The sequence below is a fragment of the Dendrobates tinctorius genome, unplaced genomic scaffold (genome assembly GCF_039654945.1).
Source record: "Dendrobates tinctorius isolate UK_male_01 unplaced genomic scaffold, ASM3965494v1 ptg000165l, whole genome shotgun sequence".
NCBI lineage: Eukaryota > Metazoa > Chordata > Amphibia > Anura > Dendrobatidae > Dendrobates > Dendrobates tinctorius.
Window position 1 is genome coordinate 5662885 of NW_027361832.1, and position 24154 is coordinate 5687038.

Below are 24154 nucleotides of genomic sequence, written 5' to 3' on the forward strand. Positions count from 1 at the left end.
AATGAGCAAGATAGGCGGAAATTCCCCGCACTTCAGCAGTGAGCTGCTCCACATGATCAGACAATTGCTTAATCTCCATTGAGAAAAAATTCCACCTATGGCCTCAGAGAAATAGAGGAAAAAATATACACAAAAAAAAAAAATTCTGACACTTTTTTTTTTTTTTTTTACAATTCTTTCCGGCTATTGAGTACCCTAGAATCTGCGGTATGGCTGGTGATTCTGTTATGAATGAGTCACCGAAGGAGGAAAAAACAAAAATACAAGCTAAGTCCAGAAAACTGGAGAGGTTGGTAGCTATCGGATTGCAGACCCCTGATCCTATCCACAACAACTAACAGTAGCCGTGGGGGGTTCCTACGATGCCCTAGACCCCTCGATCACAGCCGGAGAACTAAATAGGCCTAAAGAAAGAAAGGGGAAATCTAAACTGCTCCAGAGCAGACCCCAAAGCAATAGGCAGCCCCCAACATATAATGACGGTGAAGCAAGATGAAAACACTAACACAGATAGAAAGATAGGTTGAGCAAAGATGGGGCCCAAGCTAACTAAAAAGGACAGGATAGAAAAGCTGCTGTCTGCAATCCATAAAAAACCCTACCAAAAAATGTCCCAACCGTCTGATAGGAAAAACAGGCCCTGAAGTCGCTAGGACTTCAAAAAGACTATATCAGCACTCAGGTAAATTCTGAAGACAGAGCAAAGAGACAAACTGATCAGAGACAAAAATGGAACTCAGCACACCCCCGACCGGGGATGACTGAACTCCAAAAAACAAGGTAAACAAAACAAAACTAATAAGTTCAAAAGCAGAGCAAAAACTTATCTTTGGGAAGCAGGAATCAGACTGGTCTCCAAGAATCCAGCAGAGAAGTCACCAGCGACTCAGAAGGGCGTCGGCTGCCTTATATCCAGTCAGAATTTCCTGTTACCCAGTCATCATCTACCAGATCAGGTGTTTGGAAATCAGTCTCACTACCTTCCTTCACCAGAAGAGGGAGTTCATCAGACATCGACGGTGAAGGGGAAAATGTACTCACAACAGGACAGAGTCTAGCAGCGGAGCGTAGGCCGAAGCCCAGAGCCGGGCCAAGGGAGAGCCTTGGGACCAGACAGAGTACAGAGCAGAGGCCTGCACGTGTAGAGAGACATGTCAGGGACAGGGTACAGAGCGGAGGCCTGCACGTGTAGAGAGACAAGTCAGGGACAGGGTACAGAACATAGCATAACAAGGAAGCACGAAGGACAACACTAGACAAAGCACGAGACAAGAAACGGAATACGAGCACGGAGCGTGTGCAGAGAAACATGACAGAGCAAAGTGCAAGGGCACAGAAGAGAGGAAGCAACCCAGCAGACCAAGCAGCCATGCAGGGAAGCAACACAATACTCAGGCCCTGAGCATAGGGAGGGGTGGTTTAATATAGGGCATAGCACCTCCACTTCCGGGTCAGGACCAGAGGAGAACCAGTTCGGATCCTCCAGGATCACAGGGAGCAGTCACATGAACAAGATTCCAGACATGCAAGGATGATTGCAGAACCAGTGCTGAAACCTAGGCAGGTCACATGATCAGAGTTCCAGACATGCAGAGAAGAATTCAGAACCAGCCTCTGCTGGAACATAGGAAGGACACATGATCAGGGGTTCTAGACATGACGAGATGATCACAGAAGGCAGAGCAGAAACGCAGGCATCCCGCAGCTCAACAGTCATGAGTAGAGTTGAGCGATACCGTCCGATACTTCAAAGTATCGGATCGGAATGGATCGGCCGATCTTAAAAAAAAGTATCGCTATCGCCGATTCCGATACCGGAAGTCCCATTCAAGTCTATGGGACTTCCGGTATCGGAATAAGAAAAATCCTGTTTTTCCCTTGTACAGCCTCTCTGGGGTCTGTACGGGCCTTTCGGGGGGCTGTGCCGGCCTGCCAGGGGGTCTGTGCAGGCTCCGGTGGTCTGTGCCGGCCTGCCGGGGGGCTGTGCAGGCTCCGGTGGGCTGTGCCGGCCTTCCGGGGGGCTGTGCCGGCCTGCCGGGGGGCTGTGCAGGCTCCGGGGGGCTGTGCCGGCCTGCCGGGGGGCTGTGCCGGCCTGCCGGGGGGCTGTGCAGGCTTCGGGGACTACAAGTCCCATCGGGCGATGCCTGCTACCATGACAGTGATTGACACATTAGCCAATGATGGGACAGTAGTAGTCCCATCATCCGGCTAATGTGTTGAATGTAAGAAAAAAAAAAAAAAAAATTACATGCTACATACATACAACATGCATACTACATACATGCTACATTCATACTACATACTACATACATGCTACATTCATACTACATATATACTACATGCAACATACATACTACATATATACTACATGCATGCAACATGCATACTACATATATACTACATGCAACATACATACTACATATATACTACATGCAACATACATACTACATATATACTACATGCATGCAACATGCATACTACATATATACTACATGCTACATACATACTACATATATACTACATACATACGGCATGCTACATACATACTACATGCTACATACATACCACATACATACTACATACATACTACATGCTACATATATACTACATATATACTACATGCTACATACATACTACATATATGCTACATACATACTACATACATACTACATGCTACATACATACTACATATATACTACATACATACTACATACATACTACATGCATGCTACATACATACTACATGCTACATACATACCACATACATACTACATACATACTACATGCTACATACATACTACATATATACTACATGCATGCTACATTCATACTGCATGCTACATGCATGCTACATACATACTACATACATACTACATGCTACATACATACCACATATATACTACATACATACTACATACAATACATTCATACAATACATACATAGACATACAGTACATATAACATAGAGTAACATACTTACCAATACTTGTCACATTGTTCCCCGAAGCCATTGTCTTTTACGGAATAAATATTAACATAACAAACCACAAAAATACTCACCCACGATCCGAAGCAGTCCACGAGTGTGTCCCACGACGATCTTGGGTAGAGAACTGCAGCATCAGCTGTTGCTGCCGTTCTCTACGGGCTGCAGGAACCCAATGACGGAAGGTAGGTATCCTTCCGCACTGTATTCCTCCGCCACTTAAAAAAAAAAAAGTCCCTAGTCTCACTTTATGCCATTGCTGTGTGGGAATTTCCCACACAGCAATGGCATAAAGTGAGACTAGGGACTTTTTTTTTTTTTAAGTGGCGGAGGAATACAGTGCGGAAGGATACCTACCTTCCGTCATTTGATTCCTGCAGCCCGTAGAGAACGGCAGCAACAGCTGATGCTGCAGTTCTCTACCCAAGATCGTCGTGGGACACACTCGTGGACTGCTTCGGATCGTGGGTGAGTATTTTTGTGGTTTGTTATGTTAATATTTATTCCGGAAAAGACAATGGCTTCGGGGAACAATGTGACAAGTATTGGTAAGTATGTTACTCTATGTTATATGTACTGTATGTCTATGTATGTATTGTATGAATGTATTGTATGTAGTATGTATGTAGTATATATGTGGTATGTATGTAGCATGTAGTATGTATGTAGTATGTATGTAGCATGCATGTAGCATGCAGTATGTATGTAGCATGCATGTAGTATATATGTAGTATGTATGTAGCATGTAGTATGTATGTAGTATGTATGTGGTATGTATGCAGCATGTAGTATGCATGTAGCATGCATGTAGTATGTATGTAGTATGTATGTAGTATATATGTAGTATGTATGTAGCATGTAGTATGTATGTAGCATGCATGTAGTATATATGTAGTATGTATGTAGCATGTAGTATGTATGTAGCATGCATGTAGTATATATGTAGTATGTATGTAGCATGTAGTATGTATGTAGCATGCATGTAGTATATATGTAGTATGTATGTAGCATGTAGTATGTATGTAGCATGCATGTAGTATGTATGTAGTATGTATGTGGTATGTATGTAGCATGTAGTATGTATGTAGCATGCATGTAGTATGTATGTAGTATGCATGTAGTATATATGTAGTATGTATGTAGCATGTAGTATGTATGTAGCATGCATGTAGTATATATGTAGTATGTATGTATGTAGTATGTATGTAGTATATATGTAGCATGTAGCATGTATGTAGCATGCATGTAGTATATATGTAGTATGTATGTATGTAGTATGTATGTAGTATATATGTAGCATGTAGTATGTATGTAGCATGCATGTAGTATATATGTGTTATGTATGTAGTATGTATGTATATATGTGGTATGTATGTAGTATGTATGTAGTATGTATGTAGTATGTATGTAGTATGTATGTAGCATGTAGTATGTATGTAGCATGCATGTAGTATGTATGTAGTATTTTTTTTTTTTTTTTTTTTTTTTTTAACATTTAACACATTAGCCGGATGATGGGACTACTACTGTCCCATCATTGGCTAATGTGTCAATCACTGTCATGGTAGCAGGCATCGCCAGATGGGACTTGTAGTCCCATCGGACGATGCTTGCACAGACCCCCGGACATCAGCACAGCCCCCCGGCAGGCCGGTACAGACCCCCACAGGGTGCACAGACCACCGGCAGGCCGGCACAGCCCCCCGGCAGGCCGGTACAGACCCCCACAGGGTGCACAGACCACCGGCAGGCCGGCACAGCCCCCCGGCAGGCCGGTACAGACCTCGGGCAGTCCACACAGCCCCCCGGCAGGCCGGCAGAGACCCCCGGAAGGCCCGAAATGACGGCGCATCATGATGCGCACACACCGCGCATCATGATGACGTCAGGCTGTCAATCAACTTTGAACTTCCGATTCCAATGCCGACTTCCGATATTGAAAAAATATCGGAAGTCGGTATCGGAATTCCGATACAGCAAGTATCGGCCGATACCCGATACTTGCAGTATCGGAATGCTCAACACTAGTCATGAGTTGAGTGTGCACACTGCTCTAGGGAACATGCAGGATAGCAGACATGAGATGCGCGTGCACACCATTCCCAGAGTCATGAGGCAAAACAGACATGGCGTACATGACAGACATGGCGGACATGACATGAACATTTTGCTTTTTTCCATATTGCTACACACTTTGCAATGGCCACATGGATAAAATCCTTTAACCGCCAACCAATTAGGATCATCATTATTCTTGGATGGTTCATAGTGACTTTCAACCAAAAGATCTTTCAAGTTTTTCGATCGCCTAGCTGTTATTAATGGTTTTTCAGGGAGGCATTTTTGTAAGGTAGAGTCGGACAAAGAATAGGCCAGTGTTTGTGAATAATCTTTACAAAATCAGACCATTGACTATTATAGGTCGTTATCAGTCTAAGATCATTAGATTTCTCCTTTCTTTTATTGTTGTTATATAAGAGTTCACCACGTGGTGTATCTCTTGCCCGACTATAGCCATTTTGAATCATTCGATTTGAATAGCCCCTGTTCTTAAACCGCCGTCGAAGATCAGCTCCCTGTCTTTCAAACAATTGATCATTGGAGCAAATTTGTTTGACCCGAAGGAATTGCCCAGTAGGGATACCTTTGATGGTGGAGGGAAGATGGGATGATGAGGCATCCAATAAAGAATTAGTGGCCGTAGATTTACAGTATTATTATTATTTATTATTATAGCGCCATTTATTCTATGGCGCTTTATATGTGAGGAGGGGTATACATAATACATTCAAGTACAGTAATCTTAAACAATACAAGTTATGACTGGTACAGGGTGAGAGAGGACCCTGCCCGCGAGGGCTCACAATCTACAATAGGATGGATGAGGATACAGTAGGCGAGGGTAGAGCTGGTCGTGCAGCGGTTTGGTGGATCGGTGGTTACTGTATACATCCGTATTGACTTCACCACTGGTTGTAACATCAATTTGAATATCCAAAAACTCAAGACACCGACCCATTTTATAGGTAAGTTTGATATTTTTGTCAATTGAATTTAAATTGGACATTAAGTTCTCTAGCTCCATGGAGCTTCCCTCCCAAATGAACCAAATGTCATCGATATATCTCATCCATTCATGGACGCGTTCAATTCCTGCTACTGGGTTACATAAGAAGATATATCTCTCCCAGGCCCCCATGAATAAATTGGCGTATGAAGACGCGCAAGAAGCGCTCATGGCGGTGCCTTGTAATTGGAGAAATATCTGCTTATTAAAAGTAAAGCAATTGTGTGTCAAGATAAACTCCAAAAGTGTTAAGGCCCTTTTACATTTAGCGATGCACCAGCGATCCGACCAGCGATCCGACCTGGTCAGGATCGCTGGTGCATCGCTAAATGATCGCTAGTGAGCTTTCACACAGAAAGATCTCACAGCGATGCAGCAGCGACGCAGCGCACGATACTTACCTTTCACACACAGCGATGAAGACGTCCTCCCGCCCGCCTCCATGCGTCACTCGTTGTCACAGCAGGAAGCCCCAGCAGGAAGCTGGTGACGAGAAATGGAGCCGGACATTCTCGCGCAATCAGCGATAACCAGCGGGGGAGCCGGTCGGAGGTAAGTATCACACATAGCGATATTGCTAGCGATATCACTATAACGTCACAAAATCGGTGACGTTATAGCGATATCGCTAGCGATATCGCTATGTGTAAAACCCCCTTTAGAATCAAAGTAATCAAACCCAGTTCCAAATTGCTGGACTGTAAGAACAAAGAGGCAGCTGCAAGACCATCTTCATGCTTGATTGAAGTATAAAGGGACTCCACATCTGCCGTGACCATGATCATATCATTAGTGAGATTTATATGGTCAAGCAGTTGTAAGGCAGATGTGGTGTCCCTTATATATGACGGAAGGGTGGCCACAAGAGGTTTGAGGAAAAAATCCACAGTATCACATATCAATTCAAAAAGACCCCCATTTCCCGAAACTATGGGTCTCCCCGGAGGGTCTTGGGGGTGCTTGTGAATCTTAGGAATGAGGTACAAAGTGGACTGTTTGGGAGACAAATTTTGAAAGAATTCAAGCATTTTTTTAGGGATAATACACTCATGAAACGCTGTTTCCAGGATGCATATCAAGTCGGCCTGAAAGGTGAAAATTGGATTGGAAGAAAGTTTTTTGTAACATCTAGTATCACCCAGAAGTTTTTTTTGCCTGTTTCTCATATAATGAACAGGGCCAAATTACTAAATTTCCACCTTTATCGGCCGGCTTGAGAAGAACATCCTTTAATTGTTGTAATTCTCTCATAGCTCTATGTTCCTCAGAACTCATATTGTAAGTCCGTTTTTTTGATTTAGCAAGAAGATCAAGTTCAGATGTAACCAGGCGGGTGAAAACTTCCACCGTTGGACAAATACTTAATGCCGGAAACTTTTTAGATTTACCAAAAAGCTGGTTAGGAAAATTACTAACCTCTGATGCCGTCACATTTTCATCAAGAAGAGATTCAAGAATACGAAGAGCCTCTTGTTCTTCAGTTGTTGAGAGTGCTCCATCATCATCAGATTTAAAATGCAATTTACGTAAAATGACTTTCCTTGCAAACAAGTGTATATCCTTAGTAGCTAAAAACGGGTCTAGAGAGTGAGATGGAGAGAAGGTTAGGCCTCTTTCAAGAACCAGTAATTGGGGATCAGAAAGAACATGCGTCGAGAGGTTAATTATCTTACTCTTGTCATGATTAAATTTTCTTTCTCTCCTTTGTTGTTTGGGAGGTTGAAAGAATCCTCTTCTCTCTGAAAACCTTGTGACTGGGCCAGAGTTGGACATGCCCTCATTATCACTTCTGGACACATTACTTTCAGCCATTGATGTCATAGAACTGTTAGAGTCACTTCTAGAAATCGACTTTTTTTAGTTTTCTTGGCATACTGCCAGCAGAATACCTTGCTTGTTTCATAGTCCACTAGATCTCTAGAGAATTTCTTGAATTTACCATTACTAATATCAGATTCCCATTTTTCCAAATCTTTATCAATTTCTTTAAGATACTGATCAAGGGTATCACCCTGAATTTCTTTATTGATGGATTCCTGTATCTTCAGGATCTCATCATCCAACATTTTCAAGGATAACGTATTATGTTCAATAATGATTTGGATAAATGCAAGAGAACAATTAGTGGCTGCTTCCATCCACCGTTTAGTTAGAGTCTCATTATCCAAATCAAATGAAGGGTGTAGCTGGATTCGTAACCCTCTAGGGATGAAACGCCTTTCATAATAATTGTCCAAAGATGTTTTTGTCCACCAAATTTTGGTCTTTTTTAACAGTATATTTTTATATTGGCGTATAATTTCCTTATTGGAGACCGTAGCATCATTAAAACCATTAGAGGCACCTTTTTTGAATAGATCAGAAGCCTTTGTACGCCAGGCCAATTCCATGGCTTTCAAATCCATAGTATAAATCAATAGAAATGCACTTCTGTTAAAAAACAGAAAAACAATATAGAAATATCAATATAGAAAGTCCTTACAATAACAAATGGTTCCAAGCAAAACATCAAATCAATAGATGTGAATCTGGACAATGAACGCTGTCCAACTCACATGACATGAACCATAAAACAATTGGTTTATATTGGGGCTGTGTTTCTCTGTGACCGGCAGGCCGTGTTTAGGTATATACCCCTCTCATTTTCCTCCTCTGTTATATTGCTCCCTAATTTGTATGCACATTGACACTTTTTATGGTTACTAGTGTTGAGCATTTCGATACTGAAAAATCGGGTATCGGAGTTCCGATACCGAGTTCCGATATTTTTACAATATCGAACACCGGAATTGGAAGTTCCCATAATGCAATGAGCCAGTTGTGTTAGCCATGTTAACTAATGGCATGGCTGTGATTGGCTGCTGAAATGATGTCATCATGATGAGTGGTCTGTGCGGGCCTGCCGGGGGGGTCTGTGTGGGCTGCCGAGGGTCTGTACAGGCCTGCCGGGGTCTGTGCGGGCTGTTGGGGGTCTGTACGGGCCTGCCGGGGGTCTGTGCGGGCTGCCGGGTGTCTGTGCGGGCTGCCGGGTGTCTGTGTGGGCCTGCCGGGGGTCTGTGCGGACTACCGGGGGTCTGTGCGGACTACCGGGGGTCTGTGCGGGCCTGCCGGGGGTCTGTGTAGGCTGCCGGGGGTTTGTATGGACCTGCCAGGGGTCTGTGCGGGCTGCCGGGGGTCTGTACGGGCCTGCCGGGGGTCTGTGCGGGCTGTCGGGGTTCTGTGCGGGCCTGCCGGGGGTCTGTACGGGCATGCCGGGGGTCTGTGCGGGCCTGCCGGGGGTCTGGGCGGGCCTGCCGGGGGTTGTATGTGTGTGCAGGCATTGTCCGATGGGAATACAAGTCCCATCGGGCTATGCCTGCTACAATGACAGTGATTGACACATTAGCCAATGATGGGACAGTAGTAGTTCCATCATCCAGCTAATGTGTTGAATATAAAAAAAAAATTAAAAAAAAAACCATACCGTATGTTTCGCTTTATAAGACGCTCAGGATTATAAGACGCACCACAAATTTTGACGAGAAAAACAGGAAAAAACTTTTTTTAATAAAATGGTGGTGCCTCTTATAATCCAGGTGTCTTATTGCTTACCGGGGGGGGTGGTGGCTGCGGTGAAGCGGGGTCCCAGGGTTGCTGCTGGAGGAGGCAGGAGTGGGGTGATACTGCAGGCCGGAGGAAGGGATGAAAGGGTGCTCCGATGTGCAACGCGCTGCCAGGGGGGCTCGTGATGTTATCAGGGGGGCTCGTGCTGCTATCAGGAGGGCTTGTGCTGCTGCCAGGGGTCTGTGCTGCTACCATGGGGACTCATGCTGCTATCAGGGGGCTTGTCCTGTTGCCAGGGGTCTGTGCTGCTATCAGGGGGGCTTGTGCTGCTGCCAAGGGGGGTCTGTGCAGCAGCCCGGGGCTCTGCCAACATTTACCGGGTGTAGGCCGCTGAAATCTCATCCCTCGAGATCTCAGTCCCGAGATCACCATCAGCGCATGCGCAGTCCCCGGCGGCGGCCGCCATATTACCGGAGCCAGCCAATACAGAGGGAACCGAGAGGGAGCCCCGGGGCTCTGGCCTGCCGCAAAATGTCGGCAGAGCCCCGGGATGGGAACCGGAGACACCGCTGGGCACGTGGAGACACGGCTGGGCACCCGGCGACACCCACAGCGCCGACGGACACCCGGAGACGCCCGGACACCCCTGCGGCCTACACCCGATAAGGTATATCCTCTTTGTAAGACGCACCCCCAAGTTTGGGGGAAAAAAAGTGCTTCTTACAAAGTGGAAAATACGGTACATACTACATACTACATACATACTACATACATACAACATTCATACAACATACATACATACTACATTCATACAACATACATACATACTACATACATACTACATATATACTACATGCATACATACTACATAATACATACATACTACATATATACTACATTCATACAACATACATACTACATAATACATACATACTACATATATACTACATTCATACAACATACATACTACATACATACTACATATATACTACATTCATACAACATATATACTACATACTACATACATACTACATATATACTACATTCATACAACATACATACATATTACATACTTACTACATACATACAACATACATATAACATGCTACATACATACAACATACATACTACATACATACTACATACAATACATTCATACAATACATACATATAGACATACAGTACATATAACAGAGTACATACTCACCATCACTTGTCACTTGGATCCCCGAAGCCAGTGTCATCTCACTGTAAAAAATATTAAAATAACAAGCAACCAATATACTCCCTGATCCGCAGAAATCCACGAGTGTCCCACGACGATCTCCTGCAGTGCATCACTGAGAGGTTACTATAGTTCACTGGTCTCACTTTATGGCAAAAGCTGCGTGGGAACTTTCTCACACAGCAATGCCAAAAGTGAGACTAGGGACTATTTTTTTACAGTGGCGGAGGAATACAGTGCGGAAGGATACCTACCTCCCGTCATTGTATTCCTGGAGCCCCTAGAGAGCGGTCGCATCAGCTGATGCTGCTGTTCTCCACGGGAGATCGTCGTGGGATTTCTAGGGATCAGGGAGTATATTGGTTGTTTGTTATTTTAATATTTTTTACAGATGACACTGGCTTCGGGGATCAAAGTGACAAGTAATGGTGAGTATGTACTCTATGTTATATGTACTGTATGTCTATATGTATGTATTGCATGAATGTATTGTATGAAGTATGTAGTGTGTATATAGTATGTATGTAGTATGTATATTGTATGTCTGTAGCATGTTTTATGTATGTTGTGTGTATGTAGTATGCATGTAGTATGTACTATGTATGTATGTATGTATGAAGTTAGAAGCCCTATAGTCAACATATGGCTAATGAAGGAAGAAAAGTTCGACCTCCAGTGCCAAAAAAGCATAAGCTCAAACAATTAAATAAGTACCAGGAGGAAAAACAGAGCATGCAGTAAAAGTTATATCAAGTTTTATTTAAGTAAAGTACTACAAACAACGTATATCAAATAGTGTACATTTTATGGACAAAAGCAGACAGTATCCACCCACAGTACCCCAAACCTCCATAATGATGGAAAATAATCCCAAGCTATGTCCCCGGGAAATATTTCAACCCCACAGTCAATACTAATATATAATGCCCAGGCACAATGGCCTGACGCGCGTTTCGCGGCGTCTCAGGCCGCTTTCTCAAGAGGGATATGACAAAAATGGTCCATCAGGACCTTAAAATAGCCCCTGACCCTGGACATGTGACCTGAATTAACCAATAGAAAAAGCGCTGTCAGCGCATGCGCCCCAATCACCGCCAAAGCACAAGGTACAAAATAGGACCTTGCGAGAGCCCCTGACCTCAGTCATGTGATTTACGGCTGGCCAATAGTGGAGGCACTACCGGCGCATGCGCCCCAGACCCCGAGAGTCCTGCGATGCACCACAGGCATCAAGTGTCACTGCACACAATCCGGGATATAACCCGGATGTGCGCACCACACATAGAGATGCTGGGCGCAGAGCAGGGCCACGGAGCACTGGAGGCGACGCGCACAGCCAATCACCAAATGGCCAGTGCCAAAGATAGATAGAATCAATGGGGCAAAGGGCTAACACACAACAGATATATGTGCAAAAAAACCTTGTAATTCAAACCACTAAATTTGAGTGGCAAGAAGTATACCAATATTTCCGGCCACATTTATATAAGAAATAGTAATCAGAATGCCACAATATATATATATATCACAATATAGCCAATAACAATTAAAGCGGTATAAGATATAAACTGTACACAGTAATGGATGCATAGTACAATGTATAAAAATGCAAAATATAGATAAGACAGAAATATACATTTATCACAATTATAAAGAGGCATCCAGTAATGTGAGAAGTAGCACTGTGGGCGCTTGCAGATGACCAGTCCAATTGTGTAAACAATCAAGTCACAAATCCATGGACAGAGAGAATGCTGTATGCTAAAGATAAATAAATATAGAAACAATTTTTTTTATTAGTTAAAAGCAAAAGATAAAAACATTAAATAAAAACCAAAAAGGAACTGCCAAGGAATCAAATGGGGGATACGGAATATGGGAGCAACAAAAAGGAAAGGAAAGGAAGGAATCTCACGAAATAATAGAGACAGGGCCAATGTCAAGAAAAAATTAAACGCTTTTTCTATTGGTTAATTCAGGTCACATGTCCAGGGTCAGGGGCTATTTTAAGGTCCTGATGGACCATTTTTGTCATATCCCTCTTGAGAAAGCGGCCTGAGACGCCGCGAAACACGCGTCAGGCCATTGTGCCTGGGCATTATATATTAGTATTGACTGTGGGGTTGAAATATTTCCCGGGGACATAGCTTGGGATTATTTTCCATCATTATGGAGGTTTGGGGTACTGTGGGTGGATACTGTCTGCTTTTGTCCATAAAATGTACACTATTTGATATACGTTGTTTGTAGTACTTTACTTAAATAAAACTTGATATAACTTTTACTGCATGCTCTGTTTTTCCTCCTGGTACTTATGTATGTATGTATGTTGTATGAATGCAGTATATCTGTAGTATGTATGTAGTATGTATGTATGTTGTATGAATGTAGTATATATGTAGTATGTATGTAATATGTATGTATGTTTGTTGTATGAATGTAGTATATATGTATGTATGTTGTATGAATGTAGTATATATGAAGTATGTATGTAGTATGTATGTATGTTGTATGAATGTAGTATATATGTAGTATGTATGTATGTATTATGTAGTATGTATGTATGTTGTATGAATGTAGTATATATGTAGCATGTATGTAGAATGTATGTAGTATGTATGTATGTTGTATGAATGTAGTATATATGTAGTATGTATGTAATATGTATGTATGTTTGTTGTATGAATGTAGTATATATGTATGTATGTTGTATGAATGTAGTATATATGCAGTATGCATGTAGTATGTATGTATGTTGTATGAATGTAGTATATATGTAGTATGTATGTATTATGTAGTATGTATGTATGTTGTATGAATGTAGTATATATGTAGCATGTATGTAGAATGTATGTAGTATGTATGTATGTTGTATGAATGTAGTATATATGTAGTATGTATGTAATATGTATGTATGTTTGTTGTATGAATGTAGTATATATGTATGTATGTTGTATGAATGTAGTATATATGAAGTATGTATGTAGTATGTATGTATGTTGTATGAATGTAGTATATATGTAGTATGTATGTATGTATGTTGTATGAATGAAGTATATATGCAGTATGTATGTAGTATGTATGTATGTTGTATGAATGTAGTATATATGTAGTATGTATGTATTATGTAGTATGTATGTATGTTGTATGAATGTAGTATATATGTAGCATGTATGTAGAATGTATGTATGTATGTTATGTATGTTGTATGAATGTAGTATATATGTAGTATGTATGTAGTATATATGTATGTTGTATATATGTAGCATGTATGTATGTATGTTGTATGAATGTAGTATGTAGTATGTATGTATGTTGTATGAATGTAGTATTTTTGTAGTATGTATGTAGTATGTATGTATGTTGTATGAATATAGTATATATGTAGCATGTATGTAGTATGTAGTATGTATGTTGTATGAATGTAGCATATATGTAGTATGTATGTAGTATGTACAGTGGGGAAAAAAAGTATTTAGTCAGTCAGCAATAGTGCAAGTTCCACCACTTAAAAAGATGAGAGGCGTCTGTAATTTACATCATAGGTAGACCTCAACTATGGGAGACAAACTGAGAAAAAAAAATCCAGAAAATCACATTGTCTGTTTTTTTTTTCATTTTATTTGCATATTATGGTGGAAAATAAGTATTTGGTCAGAAACAAGCAATCAAGATTTCTGTCTCTCACAGACCTGTAACTTCTTCTTTAAGAGTCTCCTCTTTCCTCCACTCATTACCTGTAGTAATGGCACCTGTTTAAACTTGTTATCAGTATAAAAAGACACCTGTGCACACCCTCAAACAGTCTGACTCCAAACTCCACTATGGTGAAGACCAAAGAGCTGTCAAAGGACACCAGAAACAAAATTGTAGCCCTGCACCAGGCTGGGAAGACTGAATCTGCAATAGCCAACCAGCTTGGAGTGAAGAAATCAACTGTGGGAGCAATAATTAGAAAATGGAAGACATACAAGACCACTGACAATCTCCCTCGATCTGGTGCTCCACGCAAAATCCCACCCCGTGGGGTCAGAATGATCACAAGAACGGTGAGCAAAAATCCCAGAACCACGCGGGGGGGACCTAGTGAATGAACTGCAGAGAGCTGGGACCAATGTAACAAGGCCTACCATAAGTAACACACTACGCCACCATGGACTCAGATCCTGCAGTGCCAGACGTGTCCCACTGCTTAAGCCTGTACATGTCCGGGCCCGTCTGAAGTTTGCTAGAGAGCATTTGGATGATCCAGAGGAGTTTTGGGAGAATGTCCCATGGTCTGATGAAACCAAACTGGAACTGTTTGGTAGAAACACAACTTGTCGTGTTTGGAGGAAAAAGAATACTGAGTTGCATCCATCAAACACCATACCTACTGTAAAGCATGGTGGTGGAAACATCATGCTTTGGGGCTGTTTCTCTGCAAAGGGGCCAGGACGACTGATCCGGGTACATGAAAGAATGAATGGGGCCATGTATCGTGAGATTTTGAGTGCAAACCTCCTTCCATCAGCAAGGGCATTGAAGATGAAACGTGGCTGGGTCTTTCAACATGACAATGATACAAAGCACACCACCAGGGCAACGAAGGAGTGGCTTCGTAAGAAGCATTTCAAGGTCCTGGAGTGGCCTAGCCAGTCTCCAGATCTCAACCCTATAGAAAACCTTTGGAGGGAGTTGAAAGTCCGTGTTGCCAAGCGAAAAGCCAAAAACATCACTGCTCTAGAGGAGATCTGCATGGAGGAATGGGCCAACATACCAACAAAAGTGTGTGGCAACCTTGTGAAGACTTACAGAAAACGTTTGACCTCTGTCATTGCCAACAAAGGATATATCACAAAGTATTGAGATGAAATTTTGTTTCTGGCCAAATACTTATTTTCCACCATAATATGCAAATAAAATGAAAAAAAAACAGACAATGTGATTTTCTGGATTTTTTTTTCTCAGTTTGTCTCCCATAGTTGAGGTCTATCTATGATGTAAATTACAGACGCCTCTCATCTTTTTAAAACTCACTGTTGCTTATCCATGACTGGGATCAGTGTAGATCTTATCTGGTGGAGGTGTTAAAATAGATGTTGCCAGGCTGAATGTCTTTGATCACCTCAAAAAAAAACCCTGGTGTGCTGACCCCAGCTGCCAAATTATCCTCAACCAGTTCCCACAATCCATCTCTTCTGACCCATCAGTCTGGACTATAAATTTAGAACCATTCTTAGGGGTGCACGCATGTGGGGGTGCACGCATCACAGAAGCAAAGCGTCACGAAGATAAGCGTCGTGATACAGCAGTTATTACATGGCACAGAACTAAAATCCATCTTCTCTCTTCACACAGGTAAAAATTCCCCCTGCTTGCTGTCTCCTGCAATATATTCAAATGGTACAACTTCCCACCTCTGATTGCTGTCTCATCTGCTGCAATAGACTCTTATGGTAAAAATTCCCCCTGCTTGCTGTCTCCTGCAATATATTTAAATGGTAAAAATTCCCACCTCTGTCCCTGGTGTGCTGACCCCAGCTACCAAATTATGCTCAACCAGTTCCCACAATCCATCTCTTCTGACCCATCAGTCTGGATTATAAATTTAGAACCATCCTTAGGGATGCACGCATGTGGGGGTGCACGCATCACAGAAGCAAAGCGTCACGATGATAAGCGTCGTGATACAGCAGTTATTACATGGCACAGAACTAAAATCCATCTTCTCTCTTCACACAGGTAAAAATTCCCCCTGCTTGCTGTCTCCTGCAATATATTCAAATGGTACAACTTCCCACCTCTGATTGCTGTCTCATCTGCTGCAATAAACTCTTATGGTAAAAATTCCCCCTGCATGCTGTCTCCTGCAATATATTCAAATGGTAAAAATTCCCACCTCTGCTTGCTGTCTGCTGTTTCATCTGCTGCTTTACCATCTAGAAACATATTTTAATGTGTCTAATAATTCATTGTTATAAATCATTTGGTGCATTGTACTTAAAACTCACTGTTGCTTATCCATGACTGGGATCAGTGTAGATCTTATCTGGTGGAGGAGTTAAAATAGATGTTGCCAGGCTGAATGTCTTTGATCACATCAAAAAAAAAACAAAAAACCCCTGGTGTGCTGACCCCAGCTGCCAAATTATCCTCAACCAGTTCCCACAATCCATCTCTTCTGACCCATCAGTCTGGACTATAAATTTAGAACCATCCTTAGGGATGCACGCATGTGGGGGTGCACGCATCACAGAAGCAAAGCGTTACGATGATAAGCGTCGTGATACAGCTGTTATTACATGGCACAGAACTAAAATCCATCTTCTCTCTTCACACAGGTAAAAATTCCCCCTGCTTGCTGTCTCCTGCAATATATTCAAATGGTACAACTTCCCACCTCTGATTGCTGTCTCATCTGCTGCAATAGACTCTTATGGTAAAAATTCCCCCTGCTTGCTGTCTCCTGCAATATATTCATATGGTAAAAATTCCCACCTCTGCTTGCTGTCTGCTGTTTCATCTGCTGCTTTACCATATAGAAACATGTTTTAATGTGTCTGCTAATTCATTGTTATAAATTATTTGGTGCATTGTACTTAAAACTCACTGTTGCTTATCCATGACTGGGATCAGTGTAGATCTTATCTGGTGGAGGTGTTGAAATAGATGTTGCCAGGCTGAATGTCTTTGATCACCTCAAAAAAAAACCCTGGTGTGCTGACCCCAGCTGCCAAATTATCCTCAACCAGTTCCCACAATCCATCTCTTCTGACCCATCAGTCTGGACTATAAATTTAGAACCATCCTTAGGGGTGCACGCATGTGGGTGTGCACGCATCACAGAAGCAAAGCGTCATGAAGATAAGCGTCGTGATACAGCAGTTATTACATGGCACAGAACTAAAATCCATCTTCTCTCTTCACACAGGTAAAAATTCCCCCTGCTTGCTGTCTCCTGCAATATATTCAAATGGTACAACTTCCCACCTCTGATTGCTGTCTCATCTGCTGCAATAGACTCTTATGGTAAAAATTCCCCCTGCTTGCTGTCTCCTGCAATATATTTAAATGGTAAAAATTCCCACCTCTGTCCCTGGTGTGCTGACCCCAGCTACCAAATTATGCTCAACCAGTTCCCACAATCCATCTCTTCTGACCCATCAGTCTGGACTATAAATTTAGAACCATCCTTAGGGATGCACGCATGTGGGGGTGCACGCATCACAGAAGCAAAGCGTCACGATGATAAGCGTCGTGATACAGAAGTTATTACATGGCACAGAACTAAAATCCATCTTCTCTCTTCACACAGGTAAAAATTCCCCCTGCTTGCTGTCTCCTGCAATATATTCAAATGGTACAACTTCCCACCTCTGATTGCTGTCTCATCTGCTGCAATAGACTCTTATGGTAAAAATTCCCCCTGCTTGCTGTCTCCTGCAATATATTTAAATGGTAAAAATTCCCACCTCTGTCCCTGGTGTGCTGACCCCAGCTACCAAATTATGCTCAACCAGTTCCCACAATCCATCTCTTCTGACCCATCAGTCTGGACTATAAATTTAGAACCATCCTAAGGGATGCACGCATGTGGGGGTGCACGCATCACAGAAGCAAAGCGTCACGATGATAAGCGTCGTGATACAGCAGTTATTACATGGCACAGAACTAAAATCCATCTTCTCTCTTCACACAGGTAAAAATTCCCCCTGCTTGCTGTCTCCTGCAATATATTCAAATGGTACAACTTCCCACCTCTGATTGCTGTCTCATCTGCTGCAATAGACTCTTATGGTAAAAATTCCCCCTGCTTGCTGTCTCCTGCAATATATTCAAATGGTAAAAATTCCCACCTCTGCTTGCTGTCTGCTGTTTCATCTGCTGCTTTACCATCTAGAAACATGTTTTAATGTGTCTGCTAATTCATTGTTATAAATTATTTGGTTCATTGTACTTAAAACTCACTGTTGCTTATCCATGACTGGGATCAGTGTAGATCTTATCTGGTGGAGGTGTTAAAATAGATGTTGCCAGGCTGAATGTCTTTGATCACTTCAAAAAAAACCAAAAAACCCCTTGTGTGCTGACCCCAGCTACCAAATTATCCTCAACCAGTTCCCACAATCCATCTCTTCTGACCCATCAGTCTGGACTATAAATTTAGAACCATCCTTAGGGATGCACGCATGTGGGGGTGCACGCATCACAGAAGCAAAGCGTCACGATGATAAGCGTCGTGATACAGCAGTTATTACATGGCACAGAACTAAAATCCATCTTCTCTCTTCACACAGGTAAAAATTCCCCCTGCTTGCTGTCTCCTGCAATATATTCAAATGGTACAACTTCCCACCTCTGATTGCTGTCTCATCTGCTGCAATAGACTCTTATGGTAAAAATTCCCCCTGCTTGCTGTCTCGTGCAATATATTCAAATGGTAAAAATTCCCACCTCTGCTTGCTGTCTGCTGTTTCATCTGCTGCTTTACAATCTAGAAACATGTTTTAATGTGTCTGCTAATTCATTGTTATAAATTATTTGGTGCATTGTACTTAAAACTCACTGTTGCTTATCCATGACTGGGATCAGTGTAGATCTTAACTGGTGGAGGTGTTAAAATAGATGTTGCCAGGCTGAATGTCTTTGATCACCTCAAAAAAAAACCCTGGTGTGCTGACCCCAGCTGCCAAATTATCCTCAACCAGTTCCCACAATCCATCTCTTCTGACCCATCAGTCTGGACTATAAATTTAGAACCATCCTTAGGGGTGCACGCATGTGGGGGTGCACGCATCACAGAAGCAAAGCGTCACGAAGATAAGCGTCGTGATACAGCAGTTATTACATGGCACAGAACTAAAATCCATCTTCTCTCTTCACACAGGTAAAAATTCCCCCTGCTTGCTGTCTCCTGCAATATATTCAAATGGTACAACTTCCCACCTCTGATTGCTGTCTCATCTGCTGTAATAGACTTTTATGGTAAAAATTCCGCCTGCTTGCTGTCTCCTGCAATATATTCAAATGGTAAAAATTCCCACCTCTGCTTGCTGTCTGCTGTTTCATCTGCTGCTTTACCATTTAGAAACATATTTTAATGTGTCTGATAATTCATTGATATAAATCATTTGGTGCATTGTACTTAAAACTCACTGTTGCTTATCCATGACTGGGATCAGTGTAGATCTTATCTGGTGGAGGTGTTAAAATAGATGTTGCCAGGCTGAATGTCTTTGATCACCTCAAAAAAAACCAAAAAACCCCTGGTGTGCTGACCCCAGCTACCAAATTATGCTCAACCAGTTCCCACAATCCAACTCTTCTGACCCATCAGTCTGGACTATAAATTTAGAACCATCCTTAGGGATGCACGCATGTGGGGGTGCACGCATCACAGAAGCAAAGCGTTACGATGATAAGCGTCGTGATACAGCAGTTATTACATGGCACAGAACTAAAATCCATCTTCTCTCTTCACACAGGTAAAAATTCCCCCTGCTTGCTGTCTCCTGCAATATATTCAAATGGTACAACTTCCCACCTCTGATTGCTGTCTCATCTGCTGCAATAGACTCTTATGGTAAAAATTCCCCCTGCTTGCTGTCTCCTGCAATATATTCAAATGGTAAAAATTCCCACCTCTGCTTGCTGTCTGCTGTTTCATCTGCTGCTTTACCATATAGAAACATGTTTTAATGTGTCTGCTAATTCATTGTTATAAATTATTTGGTGCATTGTACTTAAAACTCACTGTTGATTATCCATGACTGGGATCAGTGTAGATCTTATCTGGTGGAGGTGTTAAAATAGATGTTGCCAGGCTGAATGTCTTTGATCACCTCAAAAAAAACCCCTGGTGTGCTGACCCCAGCTGCCAAATTATCCTCAACCAGTTCCCACAATCCATCTCTTCTGACCCATCAGTCTGGACTATAAATTTAGAACCATCCTTAGGGGTGCACGCATGTGGGGGTGCACGCATCACAGAAGCAAAGCGTCACGAAGATAAGCGTCGAGATACAGCAGTTATTACATGGCACAGAACTAAAATCCATCTTCTCTCTTCACACAGGTAAAAATTCCCCCTGCTTGCTGTCTCCTGCAATATATTCAAATGGTACAACTTCCCACCTCTGATTGCTGTCTCATCTGCTGCAATAGACTCTTATGGTAAAAATTCCCCCTGCTTGCTGTCTCCTGCAATATATTCAAATGGTAAAAATTCCCACCTCTGCTTGCTGTCTGCTGTTTCATCTGCTGCTTTACCATATAGAAACATGTTTTAATGTGTCTGCTAATTCATTGTTATAAATTATTTGGTGCATTGTACTTAAAACTCACTGTTGATTATCCATGACTGGGATCAGTGTAGATCTTATCTGGTGGAGGTGTTAAAATAGATGTTGCCAGGCTGAATGTCTTTGATCACCTCAAAAAAAAACCCTGGTGTGCTGACCCCAGCTGCCAAATTATCCTCAACCAGTTCCCACAATCCATCTCTTCTGACCCATCAGTCTGGACTATAAATTTAGAACCATCCTTAGGGGTGCACGCATGTGGGGGTGCACGCATCACAGAAGCAAAGCGTCACGAAGATAAGCGCCAAGATACAGCAGTTATTACATGGCACAGAACTAAAATCCATCTTCCCTCTTCACACAGGTAAAAATTCCCCCTGCTTGCTGTCTCCTGCAATATATTCAAATGGTACAACTTCCCACCTCTGATTGCTGTCTCATCTGCTGTAATAGACTCTTATGGTAAAAATTCCCCCTGCTTGCTGTCTCCTGCAATATATTCAAATGGTAAAAATTCCCACCTCTGCTTGCTGTCTGCTGTTTCATCTGCTGCTTTACCATTTAGAAACATATTTTAATGTGTCTGATAATTCATTGATATAAATCATTTGGTGCATTGTACTTAAAACTCACTGTTGCTTATCCATGACTGGGATCAGTGTAGATCTTATCTGGTGGAGGTGTTAAAATAGATGTTGCCAGGCTGAATGTCTTTGATCACCTCAAAAAAAACAAAAAAAACCCTGGTGTGCTGACCCCAGCTACCAAATTATGCTCAACCAGTTCCCACAATCCATCTCTTCTGACCCATCAGTCTGGACTATAAATTTAGAACCATCCTTAGGGATGCACGCATGTGGGGGTGCACGCATCACAGAAGCAAAGCGTTACGATGATAAGCGTCGTGATACAGCAGTTATTACATGGCACAGAACTAAAATCCATCTTCTCTCTTCACACAGGTAAAAATTCCGCCTGCTTGCTGTCTCCTGCAATATATTCAAATGGTACAACTTCCCAGCTCTGATTGCTGTCTCATCTGCTGCAATAGACTCTTATGGTAAAAATTCCCCCTGCTTGCTGTCTCCTGCAATATATTCAAATGGTAAAAATTCCCACCTCTGCTTGCTGTCTGCTGTTTCATCTGCTGCTTTACCATATAGAAACATGTTTTAATGTGTCTGCTAATTCATTGTTATAAATTATTTGGTGCATTGTACTTAAAACTCACTGTTGATTATTCATGACTGGGATCAGTGTAGATCTTATCTGGTGGAGGTGTTAAAATAGATGTTGCCAGGCTGAATGTCTTTGATCACCTCAAAAAAAAACCCTGGTGTGCTGACCCCAGCTGCCAAATTATCCTCAACCAGTTCCCACAATCCATCTCTTCTGACCCATCAGTCTGGACTATAAATTTAGAACCATCCTTAGGGGTGCACGCATGTGGGGGTGCACGCATCACAGAAGCAAAGCGTCACGAAGATAAGCGTCAAGATACAGCAGTTATTACATGGCACAGAACTAAAATCCATCTTCTCTCTTCACACCGGTAAAAATTCCCCCTGCTTGCTGTCTCCTGCAATATATTCAAATGGTACAACTTCCCACCTCTGATTGCTGTCTCATCTGCTGCAATAGACTCTTATTTTAAAAATTCCCCCTACTTGCTTTCTTCTGCAATATATTCAAATGGTAAAAAAATTCCCACCTCTGCTTGCTGTCTGCTGTTTCATCTGCTGCTTTACCATTTAGAAACTTATTTTAATGTGTCTGATAATTCATTGTTATAAATCATTTGGTGCATTGTACTTAAAACTCACTGTTGCTTATCCATGACTGGGATCAGTGTAGATCTTATCTGGTGGAGGTGTTAAAATAGATGTTGCCAGGCTGAATGTCTTTGATCACCTCAAAAAAAAAAAAAAACCCTGGTGTGCTGACCCCAGCTGCCAAATTATCCTCAACCAGTTCCCACAATCCATCTCTTCTGACCCATCAGTCTGGACTATAAATTTAGAACCATCCTTAGGGGTGCACGCATGTGGGGGTGCACGCATCACAGAAGCAAAGCGTCATGAAGATAAGCGTCGTGATACAGCAGTTATTACATGGCACAGAACTAAAATCCATCTTCTCTCTTCACACAGGTAAAAATTCCCCCTGCTTGCTGTCTCCTGCAATATATTCAAATGGTACAACTTCCCACCTCTGATTGCTGTCTCATCTGCTGTAAAAGACTCTTATGGTAAAAATTCCCCCTGCTTGCTGTCTCCTGCAAAATATTCAAATGGTAAAAATTCCCACCTCTGCTTGCTGTCTGCTGTTTCATCTGCTGCTTTACCATATAGAAACATGTTTTAATGTGTCTGCTAATTCATTGTTATAAATTGTTTGGTGCATTGTACTTAAAACTCACTGTTGCTTATCCATGACTGGGATCAGTGTAGATCTTATCTGGTGGAGGTGTTAAAATAGATGTTGCCAGGCTGAATGTCTTTGATCACTTCAAAAAAAAACAAAAAACCCCTGGTGTGCTGACCCCAGCTGCCAAATTATCCTCAACCAGTTCCCACAATCCATCTCTTCTGACCCATCAGTCTGGACTATAAATTTAGAACCATCCTTAGGGGTGCACGCATGTGGGGGTGCACGCATCACAAAAGCAAAGCGTCACGAAGATAAGCGTCGTGATACAGCAGTTATTATATGGCACAGAACTAAAATCCATCTTCTCTCTCCACACCGGTAAAAATTCCCCCTGCTTGCTGTCTCCTGCAATATATTCAAATAGTACAACTTCCCACCTCTGATTGCTGTCTCATCTGCTGCAATAGACTCTTATGGTAAAAATTCCCCCTGCTTGCTGTCTCCTGCAATATATTCATATGGTAAAAATTCCCACCTCTGCTTGCTGTCTGCTGTTTCATCTGCTGCTTTACCATATAGAAACATGTTTTAATGTGTCTGCTAATTCATTGTTATAAATTATTTGGTGCATTGTACTTAAAACTCACTGTTGCTTATCCATGACTGGGATCAGTGTAGAT